At 45.2% G+C, this 20,730-nt stretch overlaps 1 protein-coding gene across 5 annotated transcripts in view; it reads right to left on the bottom strand.

Moving 5' to 3' along the window:
- CTNND2 (catenin delta 2) overlaps positions 1-20,730 on the bottom strand; it is a 942,188-nt gene that overhangs the window by 22,494 nt on the left and 898,964 nt on the right. The gene's annotated exons all lie outside the window — the stretch shown is intronic.

The following is a 20,730-nucleotide window of genomic DNA, read 5'->3' as shown; positions in this document are numbered from 1 at the left end:
TGGTCCAGTAACAACAGATGGCCCAAGAGTCTTGAGCGATGCAGTTGTGGTGACTGAGGTGATGAGGGGTGGAAGGCATAAATCCTCCTCAGAGAAAGGTGGGAGTGTGGCATGGTAGGTAAGGGGTAGGTGTCAGGGTAGAAGGAGAAAATATCTCCATGGGAATTTGTACATTTCCCTTAAATCCTCTGTCAAGTGGTGGCAAGGATAGGGAAGGGGCAGTCTTACAAGAGCACATGCAGGATGGGAGCTATTTCAAAAGCGTATGCATCCGAAAAAGTGTATTCATGTATGGGAACAATTTGAAAAATTGTTTAAAAAATATATTCCTTTCTTTTGAAGGTAAAGCTCTGTTGACCACAAAAATCCTTGAATATGATCAACAGAGGCAGATCATGTTATGTTTGTTTCACAATTTAGAAGATATACTTTGGGGTTCCACATAGTGGTTCAGGAAATAGCTTTAATCAAAGCCTTGGCTTCTTCGGTCATGAAGAAGTCACGGTGCTCCACATGTCATTTAAGGTAAATAAAATATTTCCCAATAAGTCTATCAGCTAACATTTTGTATGTTTTAAGACCAAGGGAGGCGCTAGAGAGAAATGTGGCACAGTTCTTGATCTGGTTTGGTTTTACTTGGTGAGACGGCAATGGATTGCTCAACATCTCTTACAACGTCTCTTACAACAAAGCATCTTTTTGCTCAGCAGTTCAGATTCCATGATGCTTAGATGACAACGGGACCATGGAAGTACTTACATCTCAGGAAATACCAGGAAAGCGCATACTGAAACTGCTCACTCAGGAAGAAACTCTTGTAAGGATGCACCAAACAAAAGCTTTCCAATCCCTTGTAAGATCCCATTCTGGGAATGCAAAGGCATGACAGAGATGTGGCCTTGCAGGGAAGCTGTCTGTGGGTGAGGGGATTAGCACACACTTGAGGAGGATGAGGAGGATGTTTAGAGGCTCCGAGAAGGCCACCCTGCTTCTGACACTTCTGCACATAGCCCACGACTTGCATGCATGTGAACACAGAAACTTTGAATGGAGGTCGGAGGAGGGAGCCTAGGGAACAGGGCAGAGTGGAAACCCAGTTAAGGCTCTTGATTAGAGAAGTTTCCTGAGCCAGTGCAGGAGCAAGGAGGGGTGATCTGGTTACAGCTCATGTCCACCTTCTCTCTCATTCACTGATCCAGAGCGAAGGTGCCGTGACTAAAACATGGAACTCTCACATTGCTACATGCAACCATGCCTAGAAGGGACCCCACAGTTTTAACTCTGGTTCAACTGGTAGGTACTTCCCAATGTCATAGAAAACAGTGCATCAGATGCTAGAGATGACGGTACAGATCAATCGGTAAGTTATGTGGAATGATTAATTACCTTGAGAAGAAATCTCATGACCCTCCAGATCTTTTAGTGTATGATTTTTTTTTTTGAAATTGCAAAATGGAACATTTTTTTCTGAAAAAAAAATTTTTTTTTTGCTTTCCAAAGAAGAAGGGAAATGAAGACATATTTTCTTTGGGAAGTTATTGCTAAGCTGACATTCCTTTTATCTAAATAGCCATGTGTGTATTTGTTATCTAGCCAGCTTGCAATCAATTCATTATTCATTTACTTCCCAGGGCCATTCAGGAAGGCTTGAAGTGGTTTACATAAACACACACAACTTGGGCACATATCTTTTACATCACTTGCCTCTTAGATTACTATTTTTTCTTCGTAACATTTTAACTCCCTGTAGACCAGACGCTTTTTCCTGAATTTTAGTCTGCCAGGTACTCGACCACAGTCCCCATTCACATCACCCCTTTGCCTTCCAGGTGTTCGATAAGAAACCTCAAGGAAGAAAAACAGAATGAAGGACAGCCACAGCAAATAGGAAAGGGCCGTTAATCCTTAATGTTGACGCTAAAGGACTCTTTCAACGTCTGTCTTTCGCCTCCAGGAGAATGACCGAGAAGTTGTGCCCTTCAGCTCAAGACCCAGCCAAGCTGTCAAAAAGGTGATATGATATCTGTGCCTCAAATTGGTTTTTATTTTTAACACATTCAACTTAAAACTAGAGGTTGTTCAATTGTTCCAAGTAGATAGAGATAGAAACCTGAAAGAGGAGTTCAAAGTCATTGAACTTTAAATTGCCGCCAGGAATAATCTGATTTTCTTTATCTTCTCCTTTTACTGTCCTTCCACCAATTTCAGTCTCTGTGTTAAAGTTCCCAGCCTGTTTCTTTATGAAACTGTATTATTCCCCAAAGCTACTATCACCTGTATCGGTACTTTCGATGGTTCAGAGCTCGTGAGAATCCGGGCAACGTTCTTCCTCATGGGCTCGAAACTGGTCTTCACCATATGCGCATCTGGTGGTCACTCCATTTAGTTCTTACGCATCTTCCCCTTAAGTACTTGGAGGTCTCCAATGTACAGGAATATTAAGTTTAGGACCATCTTGTAGATACCTCCAAGAAGACTATCTGATGGGAGAGACTTCCACTAACAGATTTCAGATGAAGGGACAAAGTGGCTTCCAGATTGGTCTGCATGAGGGTAGTGTAACACACACCTGCTCCCATTTTCTTACTCTGGAAAGTGTGCAGCAGAGATCAGCACCTGAATCTGTTAGGTCTGTGCACAAAGGCTAGCTAGAGCTCTTTGTCAAGGCTGAAAACTGCTTTTACCTGGGGCCTCTCTGTCACCCGACAGCTGAAATGAGAAGGTCGCCAGGAATCAGCCCTTCTCCCCTGGTCTACGTGAGTATCACAATTCCTGGTAATGTCTGCCTTCATTTCTTTTCCATAAACTAAGGGCAAAAATACTCAATCAGCTTGGGGAGGTTTCAAAATAGTAATGCCTGGGTCTCAGGCCCTGAGATTCCCATTTAAATTGTTCTGAGTAGGGCCCGGGCATTGGTATTTTCAAAAACCCCCTGGGTGATGTAGGGACAGTGACCTGCTGGTTTGAAGTTTCTGTGCACAGACCGTGGTGACTAATAGGGATTCAGAATACGTTTTCAAGTGTTGAATCCTAGGAGGCTCTGAATGTCTGACTTCCCTGGGGAATGTCAGAAAAGGCCTTCTCAAGGTTGACGTCTACAGGAACAAAAATAGGTCCCAACCTCAGAGCCGAGAGGTGCCACACACACACACGGAACCCCAATCACACCCGATTACCCAGCACCCACCGGCCATGTGATTCAATTTCGCATGTCTGCACCTCGGATCAGGCAGTTCCACAACCTGGCACAGCCCCTTCCCTACCTCTTCCTGACAGATCTTACGTATCCTGCACACTTTGGTGCGAGGTAAAGAGGAGGCAGGCAGTACCTGTTCATTAAATCACTATTGCTAAATGGATTATGCCTCCCAGATTTGGTGGGGGGGGGGGGGGGGGCCTTTAGCATTGCTATTCTAGATTTTTTTGCTTCCTTATGAACAAACTACTTTGCGATCCCGCTACGGACCGCCGCGGTCCCGTCTCCCCAGCTGCGAGGTAGGGTCGGGCCTCGCTTATTTCTGAAGCCCAGGTCCCTGGGCATAGTACCTGCAACACAGAGAAGCTTAAGAAATAGTAGTTGGACCCAGTGATTTAAGAGGACTGCACTGATTATTGTAAAACAAAATGATAATCAATGTCATAGGCTTTATAGCCAGCCTCTATAGTTCTTATACTCCATTGTCCTGTAACAAATGAAGGTTATCAGATCTTTATGATGTTTTTATTCCAGCTTAGGGCAACTTCATCAGTATCATCTTCTGCCGTCGGTATAGCTATCTTTTATGACATGCTTACCGCTGGGCTGAAGGCTGTGTTTGTTTATTTAGGTAAAACGGCACTTAAAAAAAAAAAAAAAAAAGGCCTACGGCTTGCCTGCTCCATTTTAGATGGTAATTTCTTCCTCAGCTGCCACTGTTTCAGTGTGAGGTATATAAAACAGCCTCCTCTTTAACCATCTTGTAGATAATTTGAGGCACCATTATACCTGCCACATCTGGCCCCAGATGGGCGCTGATTCCATTCGTGGCTCTCAGAGCACGTACTGAGCCCACCCCCATCTCTACCGCCTCCTGCAGCACAGAAAACACCAGCACCTGTCCACGGCACAGACACCCAGTTCTCCGCAAACACAAATGCTCAGGAGAGCCAGGAAGGAAGGGGAGAAGGGAGGACGTGTCATGTTTTCTGTTGGCTTTGCTCCAATTTCCTTTAAGGTTGGGTCCAGAAGCCCATACCTATTCCCGGACTGTGCTTCCCCAGACTGAAGAGATGGTTTTTGAATGGGTCTCCTGTGGGGACATTCCTGGGCGGGGAACACTGGTGCCCAGCGTCACTGCCCCAGAAAGTGGGATGCAGGGCACTCCGACAGGAGGTGTGGAGAGCAGTTTGGTAAGATGGAGTGAAGCTGAACCATGGGGGAGTGTTTGAAGATTTATCCCCCGACCCCCCAACTTCCAGGAAACATCCTGTCACCCAGCTGAGCCCCCAACCCCCTGGCCTCCATGCTGAATCAGAGAAGTGATGCAGAAGGACAGAAAGACACTTTAGATGGAGGGGGAGGAAAAGGATGAGGGAGAGAGGTTACCCCATGTATATAGTACAGAGTTTAAAGAGATGGTGGAAGGGTAAATATCTCAGGGGCTGTTGAGAGGATCTGGTGATTAGAGAGAGAAAAAGGGCTGGGGTGCCTGGGTGGCCCAGTTGGTTAAGCATCCGACTTTGGCTCAGGTCATGATCTCATGGTTCGTGAGTTCGAGCCCTGTGTCTGGCTCTGCACTGACAGCTCAGAGCCTGGAGCCTGTTTCGGGTTCTGTGTCTCCCTCTCTCTCTCTCCCTGCCCCTCCCCTGCTCACACTCTGGCTGTCAGAAATGAATAAACTTTCAAAAAAATTAAAAAAAAAAGAGAGAGCAAAAGTGGTTAGATACCAAATCCTCAGTTACATAGTTCAGGAGATGCGATTAAAGGAAATGGAATTTCACCTGAATTCCCTAGAGGTCTCTGACCTCTGGAAGAAGGAACCCTTTGGAAACTAGACAGCAACAGGTGGAGGATGATGGAGTGAGTGAACACCCATCGAATGGTAAGTTAAATGGCGATGTTCCCATTGACAGCTCCATTTTCAAGGTGATTTTTGGAAGTCTTCTCTTCTATACTTAGGATTTAGATTTAATAAATCTTTTCTAATGCTAAGTGACATCTCTGACTTGGACAAAAGCTCCAATCAACAATTAACCTGAAAATGGAGAACAGTTGTTATTTCCACTGAGATAGATGGCAGTGGGAACCCAAGATACATACTAGGACACTGTTAGCCCATCTACGGTCATCGGCGTTTTTCCTCCCTTTTGAAAACAGCTCTGGAATGTCCTTAATCTGATGAGATTTTCTTGGCCTCTAAACAAGGATTTCTCAGTAGGCACACACAGACTATTTGATTCTGAAGTAACAAATACAAGTTTTTTGCGTTAGCTGTCCTTGAAGGCTCTCAGTCCATAAAGCTTGTCAATTCTAATTTGCTTTGAGTGACCTGAGATAGAAAGGAAGTGTGGTAGAAACCCTTTGGGCTTTTAGCAACCCAGGCGCAGTCGCTCATTCAAACTGGAACGCTTACAGCTTGTTTCTTGCACGCACTAACAGGACTTCTTCATCAGGAACCTATTTTTCAGATGAAAGTCAAAACATGAATTGTTGACATCCTTTGAAAAGGCAACCAGCTAAGATATTATGGCTCACTGAGGAAAAACTTGATTGCTCAACATTGTGCCAGTTTTCCAGTCATTTTTAAGTGGAATAAACCCATTAATGTAATCACATGAAGCAGAGAGAGAAGAGGTTCCAAATTAGTGGTAGTTATGCAAACGTACTTCTTATTTCAATAAAAGGTATTTTGTAGAAAAAAAGGCAAGTAGTGTATTCGCGGCGGGCGTGATTGAAGCCCAGGCCGGAGTCTGCAAGTCAATGAAATCTCAGCCTCCCTTTGCTGTAATAAAACAAGCTCCCATCTCTTTTTAAGGTAAAGTGTTTGTTAAAGATTCATTAAAACTAATTCCATCAACAATTCGACAACAAAACCTAGTAGAGTTAAATATTTAAACTAAATCTTAAGGGCCAAAAGGGAGTATTTGCAGTTTAATACAGAAATAAATACCACCTGACATACCAGTTGCTTTCATTAGTTTGTTTCAGCTCTGGTGCTTCTAATGGAATTTAATTAAATTGATTTGGATACTTAAAGGTACAGTAAACACGGAGAAGCTTCTTCTATAGTACAGATTTCTCCCTCTATCCAAAAGTTCACTTGACGCCATTTTTCCCTTATGAAGGACTTACCTTAGAACCTGTTTTCACTAAATGGAAGAAATCCAAAGAGGATTTCTGCTTTTATGAAATGGAAATTGCTGCTTCACTTTACACGATTTCAGTTTACAAAAGGTTTTATAGGAGCACTCTACTTTTGGATAGTGGGGGAAACCCGTACCATCTTTTTTCAAAGCAAATACCAAGTAAATCTATTTCAGGAATTGAATTTACTGCCATGGGTCTAATTCTGAAGAATCAAGATGACTGAGAAGACTCAACAGGCTGGAAAGAAATTTATAGAATTTGGTCAAAGAAAGTGTGCCATTGTTAACGACCAGTAGTTAACTGGTACCAACAGAATGCAGGAAAAACGCTCAGAAAATTGAAATAAGACCAGTTCAGTTCTTTTGTTTCCCTGGTGTCCCTTCTGAGGCCTTAAAACAAAGACCTGAGGTGGATGATCTTTAACAATGCCCTCTGCGTTCCAGTTCGTGCTGCAAAATTAAATTCGGGGTGAACTAAAGAAAGTCCAGTGTTTAACAAATTCAAATGTCTCATTTCTAGTGCGCCCCATTCTGACATCTGAAAAGTCAAGTCTTTTACATCTGTACTCATCAGTGATCAGCAAGTTCAAAGCTCAGTCCGGGTCCCAACCTTGATGTCTTCCCATCCCCCCCCTACTGAAACGTGCTACAGACCGTGGACATGGAAGCAGGGTCACTGAACACGTCCTCTGCTAAGCTTCAGCTCTAGAGTGGGGACATTGCTGGGTTTATTTAATAAACATTAATAAGTGCCTGGCACTGTTCTGGGCACAGGGGCTAGAACAGAGGGAGGTAGCAATGGCTCCTGAGGGGGAGATAGAGGGGAGATGGACATTTAAGATATGATCACATCACATTACTTTTCTGGTAAGAGCCATGAAGAAAAAGTACAAGTAATTATAAGGGTTCTTTACTAGCCTTGGAGGGTTGGAGAGAGTCAGGGAGATTTCCTTGAGGAAGTGACCATTAAAATGAGATGGAAATAGATAGGCTTGGTGGGAGAGGAGAAAAGGCATGTTTTGCTGAGGAATGAACCTATGCCCATGCAGTGCAAAAGCCCTGAGGTGGGCACAGCTTTGTGCCTGTAAGGAAGAGCACAGACAGGAACTAGGAGGCCAGAGTAGCTGCAAGTGGCTGAGAAGAGGTAGAGGGAGGTGAGCTTGGAGAGACGAGTAAGGGTTTCTCTTGAGAGATACTGGAAGCTACTGATGAGTTTTAAATCAGGACACTGACAAGGCTAGAACTGGATTTATAAAAGTGTATTCTGAATGCTTAATGGACAACAGGCTGAAGATGGTAAAGTAGATTCCACAAAACCAATCAGGCAGCACTGGACCAGGACCAGTGGTCCACCATGATGGTGATGGAGGTAACGATGGGAGAGGTAGCTGGACTTGAGAGATATTTAGAAAATAGACCCTGTAGGGCTTGGTGGAAAGTACAGTGGAGATAAGGAAGAAAGAGGTACACTGAGATAACTCCCGGACTTCTGAAAAGAACAGCCAAGTGGGTGCTCTTTGCTGAGATGGGTGACAATGGAAGAACAGATTTGGGGGAGATATGGAGAGTGGCTTGTTGGATGTGTGGACTGTTAGAGCTTGTGATCTACTGAAGTTGAGATGTCACATGGTCATTGTGTATATAGGCTTGAGTTTAGGAGTGAAGACCATGTAGAGAAATAAATGTAGATGCCATTGGCATTCAAATGTATTTTTAACACAAGGGAGCAGATGAGCTCATCTATAATGGAAGGAATAGGGAGAAAAGCAAAGATGCCTCAGGGAAGACCAGGGGCCCGCACAAAAGACTGAGTGGGAGTGCCTTGGGAGGTCAGAGAAAAACCAGGCAGGAAGGAGTGGGGGCAGAGAAGCCCAGAGGAGATCATGCAAGGGAGGAGAAGATGGTCAGGACTGCTAATCGCTCATCCAAATCCATTTCCTTTTGTTCCTGGACACACACCGAACCCCCATGTTCCAGCTTGCCTTGCAGCTTCCTATGGCTGTGTGATGGGGATCTACCCCATTGAGGGCGGAGGGATGGGGATGTGCCATTGCTAGTGTGGTGGCAGGTCTTACAGCCTTACACACGGTAGGACTCTGGGCTCCGGGCTCCTGAACGTCCACAAAGAGAAGAGCTGATCTGCCCACGTGAGCGCCTGTCCAGAATGGTTGCAGGAACAGGAAAATAAACTTCTATCAAGTTGTATCATTGGACGTTTAGGTTTGCTTGGCTCAGCTGGAAGCCTTCCCTGATGAACATGGACAGTGGAAGTGGTTGAACACTGTGATCAGGAGCAATTTCAAGAGAGGCATGAGGACAGACATCATGTCAGATTTTGGGGGTGAGAGCCTAACACAGAAAGTGAGAAAGCAGGCACCATACATGAACTCCAAACCTTCTAGAAACGTGACTGTGAGGGTGGGAAATGTGAGGACAGGAAGTGATAAGGCAGAAGATGGAGGAGGATGGGCAGGAGAGGACATTTCTTGTTTTTAAGACAGAAGTACAGAGAGAATGTGTCCTCACAGAGGAGGGATGATGATTGGGAGAGGCGGAAGAAACAAGAGGAAAATCAACAGAGTAAGGTTCTCACTCAAAGAAGATGTAATAGGAAGCATGGATATTAAGTAAGAAAAACATATTTTAGAATAGGACTCAAGAAAGAAAAGCATAAAATAAAGCAAGCAAGAAATCACAGCTGAAGTGCCATGGTGTATTTGGAAAAGTTAATCCAATAGGTAGATATTTACTTCTGTATTTCCACTACGTACAACAGAGCTAGGGCTAGAGTAGGGACTCAATCAACATGTGTTGGATGAATGAATGAAGTAACTAGGGATGGCCATTTGCTAATAGGATTATGACGATGGCTCCAAGAGAATCACATGTCGTTAAACAAGAAGGGAGAGATGATGGGGGTGTTACAGTACAGACTGGTGCCGAGAAAAAAGCAATTGATGTGTATTTTATATTTTTGATGTTGCCTATTTCAGCTTCATCACAGGGGGCTGCTGACAGCCTGTCAGGGGCACCGTGCTACAACAGAACAAGGAGCAACAACAGGAAATGTCTGAGGTGTATCCACACCCCACGACCTCCGCACTTCTTCCCGGGGGTGCAGCCAATATACCTTGCACTGCTCAAGTGACAAGAAGTGTCTGAAAAGTTACTGTCCTTCCTCATTCCCCACTGAACTGGTCTCTCTGCATGGACCAAGGATTCATGGACACGAGACAGTCTTCATAATTGAAGCCAACTGGAAATTATTGTAGGAGGATTTTCAATTTAATGAAAGCACTGGGGGATCTTCTGAAGAATGTGGTTTTTGTAAATACTGGCTACCAATACCAAAAGGCCATTGGTGTTAGCCCACCTCATGTGGGCTAACATTCTCTTTCATTTTCCCACTTTGCAATAAAAACTCTGTTTTTTGGTTAGCCTCTTTCTCAGCTCCCCTGCAGGGAGGTATGGCCATGTGATTAAGACCTGGGGATACTGAAGCTATGCCCTCCTCTTCTCTCTTCCTCTCCAGCTGCTTGGAATGTGGACACAGTGCCAGCCAATGGTGGAGAATGAACAGAGACAGTGAATACTGATAGAAGGAACCAGAAGCCCTGGTCTGGGAGGTGTGGTGTCAGACCAGGACTGTTACACTCTTATGAGAGACAAAAGACAAAATACGGTCTTCAGGGTTAGCATGTCTCAGGTCCAGAATCTACAAGATCAGGCTGAGAATTCACTAGAGGGCACAGAGCTTGCAAGTGGGGAGAGCTTCCTTGGAGATGGCTGATGGGCTGGGCATTCCCCACTTTCTCTCTCCTGAAGCCTGGGAAGCGAACTACCCATTCAGCATGACCGTGGACTCTCTGGAGGGCGAGGTTTGCAGGGACTGGTGTCTTCAGCAGATATACAGATTCAGCGGCAGAGATGGACTGATCATGGAGCTCCAACAGCTTAGATTCCAGACCTATCCACTGCCTGAGCCCCTTCCAAGACCTGTCCAGAAATGTATATTCACAAAGCCTATGCTTCTTCTGAATCCAGACTTCCAAAACTACCTATGCTACAGAGGCAGAAAACCTGCACCCACCCTGACTTATGTGCAGTAGAGCAGTGGAATCCTGAGGCTGATGGAGAAATCAGAAGAGTTAGCTGGGGGAGGCTAGGCCCAGGCCAGGGGTTCTCAGTTGCGAGGTGGTTCTTCTGAGCAAACCACATCACTGCTCCCATGAGAGAAGGACCAACGACAGGCTAAAACCTCACTGGCCAGGCTGGGCAATGTTCGCCTCTCTTCTTCCTTCCCTTCCAGAGCCTGGTGGGTGGATGGGGTCGGGACAGGGGAAGGAAGAGCTTAGGTGAGGGAGAGATAGGAACGGGGAAGAAACTGATCACACTCTTTCTGCTCAAGCAATTAAGGCTCTCATAGACATAAATAACATCATCCCAACTGCTGTCATCCACTAAAAAACAGCAGATAAGGTTCAGCTAATTGCTTAAAGTAAGAAACAAGAATGGTTGTAGACTCACATTAAACTTAGGGAATTTTCTTGTTCCTGATTCAATCCTTTTTCCCTGCCTTTGGTCTCTGGGGTATTTTTGTGGGTTTTGATTTAAAATGTTATGGGTAAAGCCTCGTGGAAGAGTGGAGGCACAGAGGAAACGTTCAGTTTGGGCGCCGCTCTGCAGGATTTCCCGACGTGGACATCCATCCCAGCAATAGCTATAACTTAGTCACTTCTTGTTTAGCAACTGCCATGTGCATCGATTTCCACTTTTGCACAATTGATTTTTGCTTCTCTTCCCATTTGTGCCTTTGTTTTTGGACAGATATCATATGATGAGTGTCTGAGAAGTGTCTCAGAGAGGTCAGGGGACCTCATGAAGAAAGACCTTATTTGTCGATATAAACGTCAACAAGCAAACGCCCGGATTTATGGAGGAGACAGTATCATAGCTGAGATTAACCTCCGCCTGTTTGTTTCTTACCCCAACTTGACATCAAGTGATTTAGAAAAGAAAGAAGCTGAGGAGTTGCGATTGTAAGTCTTGAGGATACTGGGCTTGGGTTGTTCTAGAAACTGGCTGAAGTCCTTACGTCCTTCCAGTCATCTCTTGAAGAATTTTTCCAGCACATTAGAAAGATTAATAAATTCCTTGATAAAATGACAGCTCTACATTCAGTAGGTTAATTTATGTCTATAGAGGATTTACTGCTTTTCCATCAACATCTCAGATACTCACAAAGCAAAAATCTAATTTTCAAAATGGCAACATGTGAAAGCCCTTCTTACCGTAAAGCTTAAAGATCAAAATTTTGAAATTTTGACACCGTTGTGTTTTTTTCTTGACAATATTTCAAAACCGCTTTCCAGTTCTCACTGGGATCCAGTACTGATTTTTAAATTTTTTTTCATGTTTATTTATTTTGAGAGAGAGAGAGAGAGAGATAGAGTGTGAGTGGGGGAGGGGCAGAGAGAGAGGGAGACACAGAATCCAAAGCGGGCTCCGGGCTCCGAGCTGTCAGCGCAGAGCCTGACGTGGGGCTCGACCTCACGAACCGCGAGTTCAAGACCTGGCCGAAGTTGGACACTTAACCGACTGAGCCACCCATGTGCCCCTCCAGTACTGATTTTTTTCAATGTCTAGCAGGTGAGGATGACGAGTCCATGACTCCCGTTTGTGGCAGAGGGACCATGGGCTCGTCTGTGCATTGTGGCCTCCCCAAAGCAGTGAAAAACCACACAAGGGCTGTGTCCACTCTCTCATCCTCTATGGTCTGGACATTGGAGGAAATCTGCAGGCATCCCTCACCCATCTATAATTACTTATTGATTTCTTGTTTTGTGAGTGCAGTGATGGCAAGAGCCAATGAAATGAACACAGCAGCAGTAAGAAAAGGGAGCCCTGTGTGAGACGGGCCGTGAAGGGCATGACTCCAATCCTCCCTAAGCTCATTAGTCACTGGCTGAATGGTGCGCACAACCTGAGAGTCTATCTTCCCGACAATAAAAGGAAGGACATTTAAAGATTCGTTTTATGTTCTGCTTCTCTCATCCCGACGGCAAGAATGAATACAATATCTCTATCCAGGGAAACACGACTTTACTCGGTTTCCAGCACAAACAATTTGGCATTCCGGGAGACACCAGCTCATTGTGAAAGATAACTGATGTTTCTGGGTGGGGGCCACGATAGGAGTACAGCTGCGAGAACACTGGGCACTGAATATTAGTGGAAAGAATCAGTCTCGTTTCTAACCCAGATGATTGTCAACACGAGGGCAATTCTGACATCTGATCTGGCTTTGATTTGACTCCTGCATTTATGGACCAGGGATTTTAATTCACTCATGGACAGGTTGAGTGGATGCTGTTCTCTCTGGAGCCCTTCGAATTTCTTAGAGCAAACTAATAAGGCTCGGTATCATCAGCTAAACACTGTGACCCCCTCCTTGACAATAGGGACTGTTCTCTCCCTTTCCACAGTCTGTTTTAAGAGCCCAGCGTGTTTTCTGAGCAGGAAGTCCAGGCGGAAGCAAAGCAATGCAAGAACGGAGGTGCATTGCCCTCATTCCTGATCCTTTTCTTCCTGCACCCGATACTCAGAGGCATTTTCGCTGTGGTGCCCTGAGCCTTCCTGCAACGTCTGCTCCATCTCAGATATATCTGTGCCTCAGAAGACGGAGCGGGCCCACTGTGCCTGGAGGGCCACGACTTCTCATTGAGCGATCACCCGAGGAGGGTCCCCCTGGCGTCACACGATGGCCTGGGGTGACTGCAGGTTGCCAGTGAGGCTTTTCTCGGAACCCTCTGGGGTCGTCTTTGTGGGGCACAGTGGCCTTACCAGCTGAGTGCCGCTGAGACCCAGAGACCAGCACGTGGCCTGGAGGTACAGAGAGACAGAAATAGCAAAGAGCTGCGGTGCTGAGCTGGAGATCTAGGAATGAGTCCCGCGCAAGACAGATGCCGTGGCAGGTGGCAGGGATCCTCCTGGCCGGCAACCTGACCGAGGGGCCAACTGCAAGAAGCGGGGGAACAACACCAGCCAGTGAAACCTTCAGGCTTGCTCCTTGGAATCCCTTATTAAGAGGTCATTTTGCCCTAACATGAGCGCGAGCGTTGATGACCTCGTTTGCACTTTTACTGACTGAATACTAACGTAGAACTGTTTAACTATGATGGAAGAAAGATTTGGATCCAAAGCCTAAAAACAATGTGCTAAATCTGGTTCACATCTGAGTTCCAGCGATAAGCAAGCCTACATTTTCAGTGACTGCTGGGTACAGAACACTTTAAGGCAAAACAGGCCACGGACATTTAAAACCCAATCCTGTTACTGAATTTGTGTTCAGGAAGATCCAGCAAATTGGTCTTGGACCTAACGCCTCATGAAGACCAATAAAACAATGATCTGTACTGGCTAGGAAGGAGATAAATGCCAATTTTCCATATCATTAAGCCGAGGGTTGCATACAAAGCCTTCAGACACTGGCAGCCAAGAGGGGAAATCTAGAAGTTTGGAGAACAGAGTCATCAAAGTAGTTCAAGTAAACTAAGAAACTCACGTTTAAAAAAAGTGGAGCCATCTGCCTTATTTTTGCCCGAGGGATAGATTGGATTTATTCCTTTTCTTCCTTCCGATTTTCTAGCACATGGTAGTGCGGCCTCTTTCAGGCAGTGTTTGCTCATTTTGCATGTAATTCAGGATTTTGCTCTTTAGGAGTTGGTATTTTTTTTAATGTTTATTTATTTTTGAGAGAGAGAGAGAGAGAGAGAGAGAGAGAGCATGAGCTGAGGAGGGGCAGAGAGAGAGAAGGAGACACAGAATCCGAAGCAAGCTCCAGGCTCTGAGCTGTCAGCACAGAGCCCGATGCGGGGCTCGAACCCATGAACCGTGAGATCATGACCTGAGCCGAAGTCAGACGCTTAATCAACTGAGCCACCCAGGCGCCCCAGGGGTTGATATTTTAATTGTACTAGAGTCAGAGGCAAGTTTCATTGCCATTTCTATTAAGAAATGACTTTTGATATAAGTTCACAATGCAAATCCTCCCACAATTAATATTTGAACCAAGCAAGAAAATTGTTTTCCATAAAAGTACAAATAAATCTGGGGCACCTGGGGGGCTCAGTTGGTTAAACATCCAACTCTTGGTTTCAGCTCAGGTCATGATCTCATGGTTTGTGGGACTGAGCCCTGTGCTGGGCTCTGCACTGACAGTGTGGAGCCTGCTTGGGATTCTCTCCTCCTCTCCCTCTCCCCTTCCCCACTCGTGCTTTCTCTCTCTCTTTCTCTCTCTCAAAATAAATAAACATTTTTTTTTAAAGTACAAAAAATTCTTTTTAGATATTAAATATTATGGTACCTTCTGCTGCAATCTTTTTAGCTGTAAGCTCAAACTATTCATAATACTTAGAAGTTTGAATTAAAAAATTTTTATTCATTCAAATGGAAATACCTTCCAGTTATTTGAAATTATAAGGAATGGCCTTAATTCAGCCCTGGAGAAGAGGTCAGAAGGATGATTTTCAGGGTAGGTGATATAGAAAATGTAGGACAAATGAAGAAGATTAGGTGGGCAAGTGGGGTGGCGGGGCATGGGCTGTGGAAGGGCTTTGGAGGGTGGGGAGAGAAGGAGGGAAAGTGACCTGGGGACACAGGAGTTCAGTATAGCTGGTGGCTACATGTAGGCAGAAGGCCAGGGGTGAGCTGGGGAGCTAGGCTGAGGCTGCTCCTAAAAGGTCTCGAGGCCTGAACTAAGATGTTTGGACTCCATCCTGAGGCAATGGGAGCCACTGGAAGGTATGGCTCCCAAGAGTCACTTAGTCAAAGTTGCTTTCTAGAAAATCTGCCCTGCTTGCCCTTTGGAGAATGGCCTGGAGAGGAGGCAGCCCGAGGGTGGAGAACCCAGTTACAGGTCTGTGGCAATCATCCAGAAGAAAGAAGCCAGCTGTCTCACGGTCATGACCATAGGAAGAAGCAGACGGAAGCAGAAGCGTGGGGCTTTCTGGTGGGATGGATGCAGACACGTGAAGGAGAGGAGAGAGCCAGCGATGGTTCCTGGGTATGGGCTTAGGTGAGGGAGGATGTAGGACGAGGAGTCAAACCCAGCAGGGTAGGTCAGTTTGAGATCCAGTTTTGTTTGAGGCATCTGAGTAGGTTATCTGGCAGGTGGCCAGATGTACAGACAGACAGACTCGGAAGAGCCCTACATGTGGGCGGTAACTGAAGCCCAGGAAAGAGTCCAGAGACCAGGAAGAGGCTGTGCATGAGATAAGAAAGATCTAGACACAGGGGTGCCTGGGTGGCTCAGTGGTTAAGTGTCCGACTTCGGCTCAGGCCACGATCTCGCTGTTCATGAGTTCAAGGCCCACGTCAGGCTCTGTGCTGATGGCTTAGAGCCTGGAGCTTGCTTCGGATTCTGTGTCTCCCTCTCTCTCTCTGCTCCTCCCCTGCTCATGCTCTCTCTCTGTCTCTCAAAAATAAATAAACACTGAAAAAATTTGTTTCAAATAAATTAAAAAGAAAAAGAAAGAAAGATCTAGACACACACCCGGGGGACATCACATTCAAGCACGAACAAGAAGATGAGCCCAAGAATGATGAAGAAGCAGCAATCAGACAACTTGAGGTGACTTAGGGGACAGTGATGTCATAGGAGTCACCAGAAGAATATTTCTGTGAGTGATGCTGTTTTACGACATCATTTTCAGACTGAAAAACACACAGGATCACAGCAGGGCCCCTTATCAGGGAAACGTGGCATGCTATTTACTAAGTCAGGGCTTGAGCCCGTGTCTTCTTTTTGCCGTCCTAGATTCCACCATCCTCTATCTAATGTTAGTCTTCAGTACATGTGACCTGCACACACACGGGTTGGCACTAAATAAAATAACAGCCTTCACTTCCCTTCTAAAACCATGGCAACTTACATTGTCATTGATGGCCTCCCTGTAAAGCCCTGTGTAACCTGGTTTACTTATACCCTTAGAGTGCAAGCTGGGGCACCAGAGAGGCATCTAGGGGCCAGGAGGAGAGAGGGTGGGGAAACCAAGGAGGAAGAGAGCTATGAAAATGTAGAGGCCAATAATGATCATGATGATGATGGTGATGGCCAAATGAAACCCTTGGATCCAAACATCCAGCTGCCTGTGAACAGAATGGCAGAGAGCATTTGTCAGCCAAATGGCATGAACAATGAACAATTTTAGAACTCCCATGGGCATATGACTTTCCAGTTTACAAAGCTCTTTGATGATTACTGTCCCATTGGGCACAATCAGCGATCCTATCAGGCATGTGTATCTGTGTTTACTGCACGGTTGAGAAAAACCAAGGGGCGGGGTAGGACTGACAGAGAGATGCCCGCTGTCTCCATCAAAGGCTGTGATGGGTCTTTTGACGCCAGACTGGAATACAAAGCAGAAGGCAAGTATCAAGGAGGCCCAGGCCTCCCAAACCTGTAGGGCCCTGAGGACATGTCCGGATGCCTAGAGAGAGCATTCCACCAGGTAGAATTGCCACAGACCATTTTAAGAGGTTATTCACTTCTCTGGAGACTCCGCATTAGTAATGGCTGGTGACCAGTTTCAGAGAAAGGCTGTAAGACAACACCAGCACACCTGTGAGCATGGACAGTGAGACCTGGTGAACGGAAGGTCTGTGCGCTGTCCGTCTGCAGGAAGGCACCACAGGGCTGCCCAAAGTCAATTCCTACCTAATAGGCAGGGAGGTCTCAAGGCACTTGCCATGTCACGCTGCTAGTGAGGGGCAAGTCGCTCCTTGGATCTCTGGCCGTGTGATTCTAAGCCTTGTGCTCTTTGTACTTCACCAGGTAGAAGGATGAGCCTCCCCGGCACTCACTTGCTCTTGAACCTTATGGGCAGGTGAGTGCCAGCACCAGGGAAGCACAGTCTCACTCTCTTTCTTCCGTTTTAACTAAATTTGGAGGAATATTCTCATTTGGGGGTGCCCCCTTACAGAAAGGATCCCGACAAACTTGCACGCATGTAGAAAAAAGAGAGAGTCATGCGAAGGTCACGGAAATGCTGATATATTAGAACTGAGCATGTCTGGCCTGGGAAGGCATGACCTCGTGGAGATGGAATGACTAGCTTCAAAAACAGGAAGGCTATCGTAGAGAAGAAAAATTAGACTTTTCAGAATGGCACTGGAGGGCAGAAGTTGCTGATCAAGAGATTCTTACTTAATGCAAGTAAGAAGTTCTGAATAACCACAGCTACCCTAAAATGGAATAATATGCCTCATTAGACAGTGAATGCAATTGATATTAAATGTATTTGAACACAGAGAAATGACTACTGGAGCTTTTACTGCCTTTCTTCTTCTAGTAAAATAACCACCTTCCTCCTGCCATAAAGTTTAGCGAGGATCACGGCTGCTAACTTTTCCCATCCTGCCTCGTAGCTGGGTGCGGCCATGCGACTGAGTTCTTGGTGCGGGGATGTGAGCAGGAGTTCAGCACTTTCTGTATCCTTGCTTACAAGGACCTCACTGGTCCTCACTTCCCCTCTCTCTCTTCCTGTGTGCTGGAATGAGAGACGGCCGAGCTAGGGAACTTTGCCTACAAAGGCAAGGACGACAAGGCAAAGTACAGCAACAAGATGGCTCCTGGAATCACCTGGTGGCCCTGGGCCACCTGCCTACGGTTCCATGAGTGGGAAGTAGATACCTGTTCAGGTGAGCTTCTGAACGCCTTTAAGTCTTTCTGTTAGAACAGCATAGCCTGCATCCCAACCGGTATAACTAGGTCTGGGAGATGCCGTACAGACCATTAAGGCATTATATAAGGGTCTGTAAACAATGATTTCTGTAATCGTATAACTCTATGTCTCCCCACCACCCCAATTTTGTCTCCTTTCTTCTAAAACCAGCTGTCCCGATGGTCCTTACCAGGGTCAAACATAAGCACCCCATTATGTCAGTGACCTCAATTTCCTAAAGTACCGAGGTTTGAAGAAGTCCAGAATCATTGACCTCCAGTTTGTCCTTCATGCCTATATCAAGCGTTCATCTTCTTTTCCAATACCAAACAGCCTCTGTGATGATACAGCGGATAAAGAAGTTTTAAAGTTCTGTTTGTGGTTATCCAAACTTAAGGACTGGTTAAAAAAAAAAAAAAGAAAAAAGATGGTGTATGAGGCATGTGATAGAATTCTTCTGCAATTGTTGATTTTCCTTTAGGGAAAAAAAGTCCAGGCCTCACTAAAGTTGAAGGTTCAGATAATACAAATATGTTTTGGCTCACAATGTGTCAGGGACCAAACATAATTTTGTATTGGTCAACACACCCGGCCAGAAGAATATTCTGATGTATTAAATGTGTCTCTCTATGTAAAATAAAGTCATTGAGCTAATGAAATGAGACCCTGGCCTCTGTGTCTGAGCCCTGGGAGGAAATTAGCCAGTGACAGACGGACCTTTAATTCTGTCTGATAGATACGCCATTTCCATTTCCATTTCTCTCTTTCTACTCATGTTTTCCTCTTACACATAATGCCTCTATGTCTTACCTCCTAATTTATGCAAACTCCATGAATTCTTCAAGATTTTGCTCTGTACTTTCCTTAGCCCTAGTTCATCCAGTAAATTTGTAGTACATATCTCTGAAACTATTGAAGTTACTAGTAATTATTCCATATTTCATTAAAAAATTTTTTTAATGTTTATTTACTTTTGAGAGACAGAGATAGAGCATGAGCCGGGGAGGGGCAGAGAGAGAGGGAGACACAGAATCCGAAGCAGGCTCCAGGCTCTGAGCCATCAGCACAGAGCCCGATGTGGGGCTCGAACCCACAAACTGTGAGATCATGACCTGAGCCGAAGTCGGACGCTCAACCGACTGAGCCACCCAGGTGCCCCATTCCATATTTCATTTTTACCCACATTAGCTACTTCCCACGTCTTATGTTTTCTCTGAAACTCTTCTTCCTTTAAGCCTACGATAGATGTTTAATAAACAGATTTGAAGCGTGGAGAATTAAAAGATACGGATCAGACATTTTTTCAATGATATGCAAATTGTCAAGGAAGAACAAAAAGGATATCTATTTCCCCACTGATTAAAAACAATTCACAAGCATGAATGAATCTGGTCTTCTCACCAAAGGAGTTTTCAAAAAGAAAAGCTTTTGTGAACGGTGAGCTTTGCTATTATGATATTGAGCATAAAGGTCCTCATTTCATTTCACAACCGCATAATTTGGAAATTATTAAGAACGGCTCTTTCTTCACCTTTATAAATCATGGGTCAACTGAAAACATCACCACGGGTCAACTGAAAACATTGGCATCCGTTTCTCCAGCTCATCCTCCTTGAATGTCCTCACACGAAACACATTTTAAATCATCTTTAGCTCTTGATTTTGAGCTCCATTAAATTCCTGTCAACACATTTTTCTCCTCCATGAAAATTAAAAGACAATTACACTTTCTGGACTGTACTACTGACACAGAAAGAAACTAAGATGGCAAACTTATACTAGTATTCAACAAATAACTTGTAGAGTCTCCAAAAGCAGTTCCCCTTCGATGCACATAAGTAGGGGAAGGTGTATTTCAGCAAACAAATGTTCAGGCTCCAAGGGAAAGTGGAGTTTATTTGAGGCAGTAATATTTCATCGAGCTTCCGGAGCCACCGATTCAGAACGACCAGCTCCCTTCTAATTGATAGCGTGTTCTTCATGCCAAGCTGCCTGTTCAGCTGAAGGATCCTGCCCTGGGAGAGAATTCATTTGGCTCCTGGAGGAGTCCAGGAAGGAACGAAGTACGGATTCTGGGATGTGAATTTCAAGCAAAACAAAACGTAACCCAAAACATTTGAGAGAAGGGCTTACGCTAACGTGCCAAATATTTAGAAAAGAATATAATTAATCTACAACACTCCCCTAACACTGCGTTTTGCCATCTCGGTTTCAACTTCAACACACTTGCTCTTAGCAAACAGGAAAATCTTGAAAGAGAAATATATAGGCTAAACTTTGTAAACTCGAAGTGCAAAGTAATGAGAGCATAAGGGAGATAGAAAGACCTTGGGGTAAGTCTACACACAGGCTCCAACTTAGTAGAACCAGTTATTAAATATTTACTCTTTTCCCACTGGCTTAGAAAAATTTCCCTCTGGCAAGATGGGTCTTGCTCTCTGTGATGCGACCTCTTGCCGCAGCCCCACATTCCCAACCCAAGAATGGCAGGCTAGGGGATGAAGGCAGCAGTGACGTTGGCTCCTCCTTCTCATGCCGGTGGCCAGAGGGTGTAAGGAGGTACTCTCAGCAGTTGTTGAGGAAGCCCACGCCCCCCACCCCAGTCCTGTTTAAGCTTTCTGAATCCCTACGGAGATCAATGCCTACACTATTCTCCCTGCGG

The sequence above is a fragment of the Leopardus geoffroyi genome, chromosome A1 (genome assembly GCF_018350155.1).
Source record: "Leopardus geoffroyi isolate Oge1 chromosome A1, O.geoffroyi_Oge1_pat1.0, whole genome shotgun sequence".
NCBI lineage: Eukaryota > Metazoa > Chordata > Mammalia > Carnivora > Felidae > Leopardus > Leopardus geoffroyi.
Note: the sequence above shows the minus strand (reverse complement) of the source record. Positions and strands in the feature narration are given on the sequence as shown.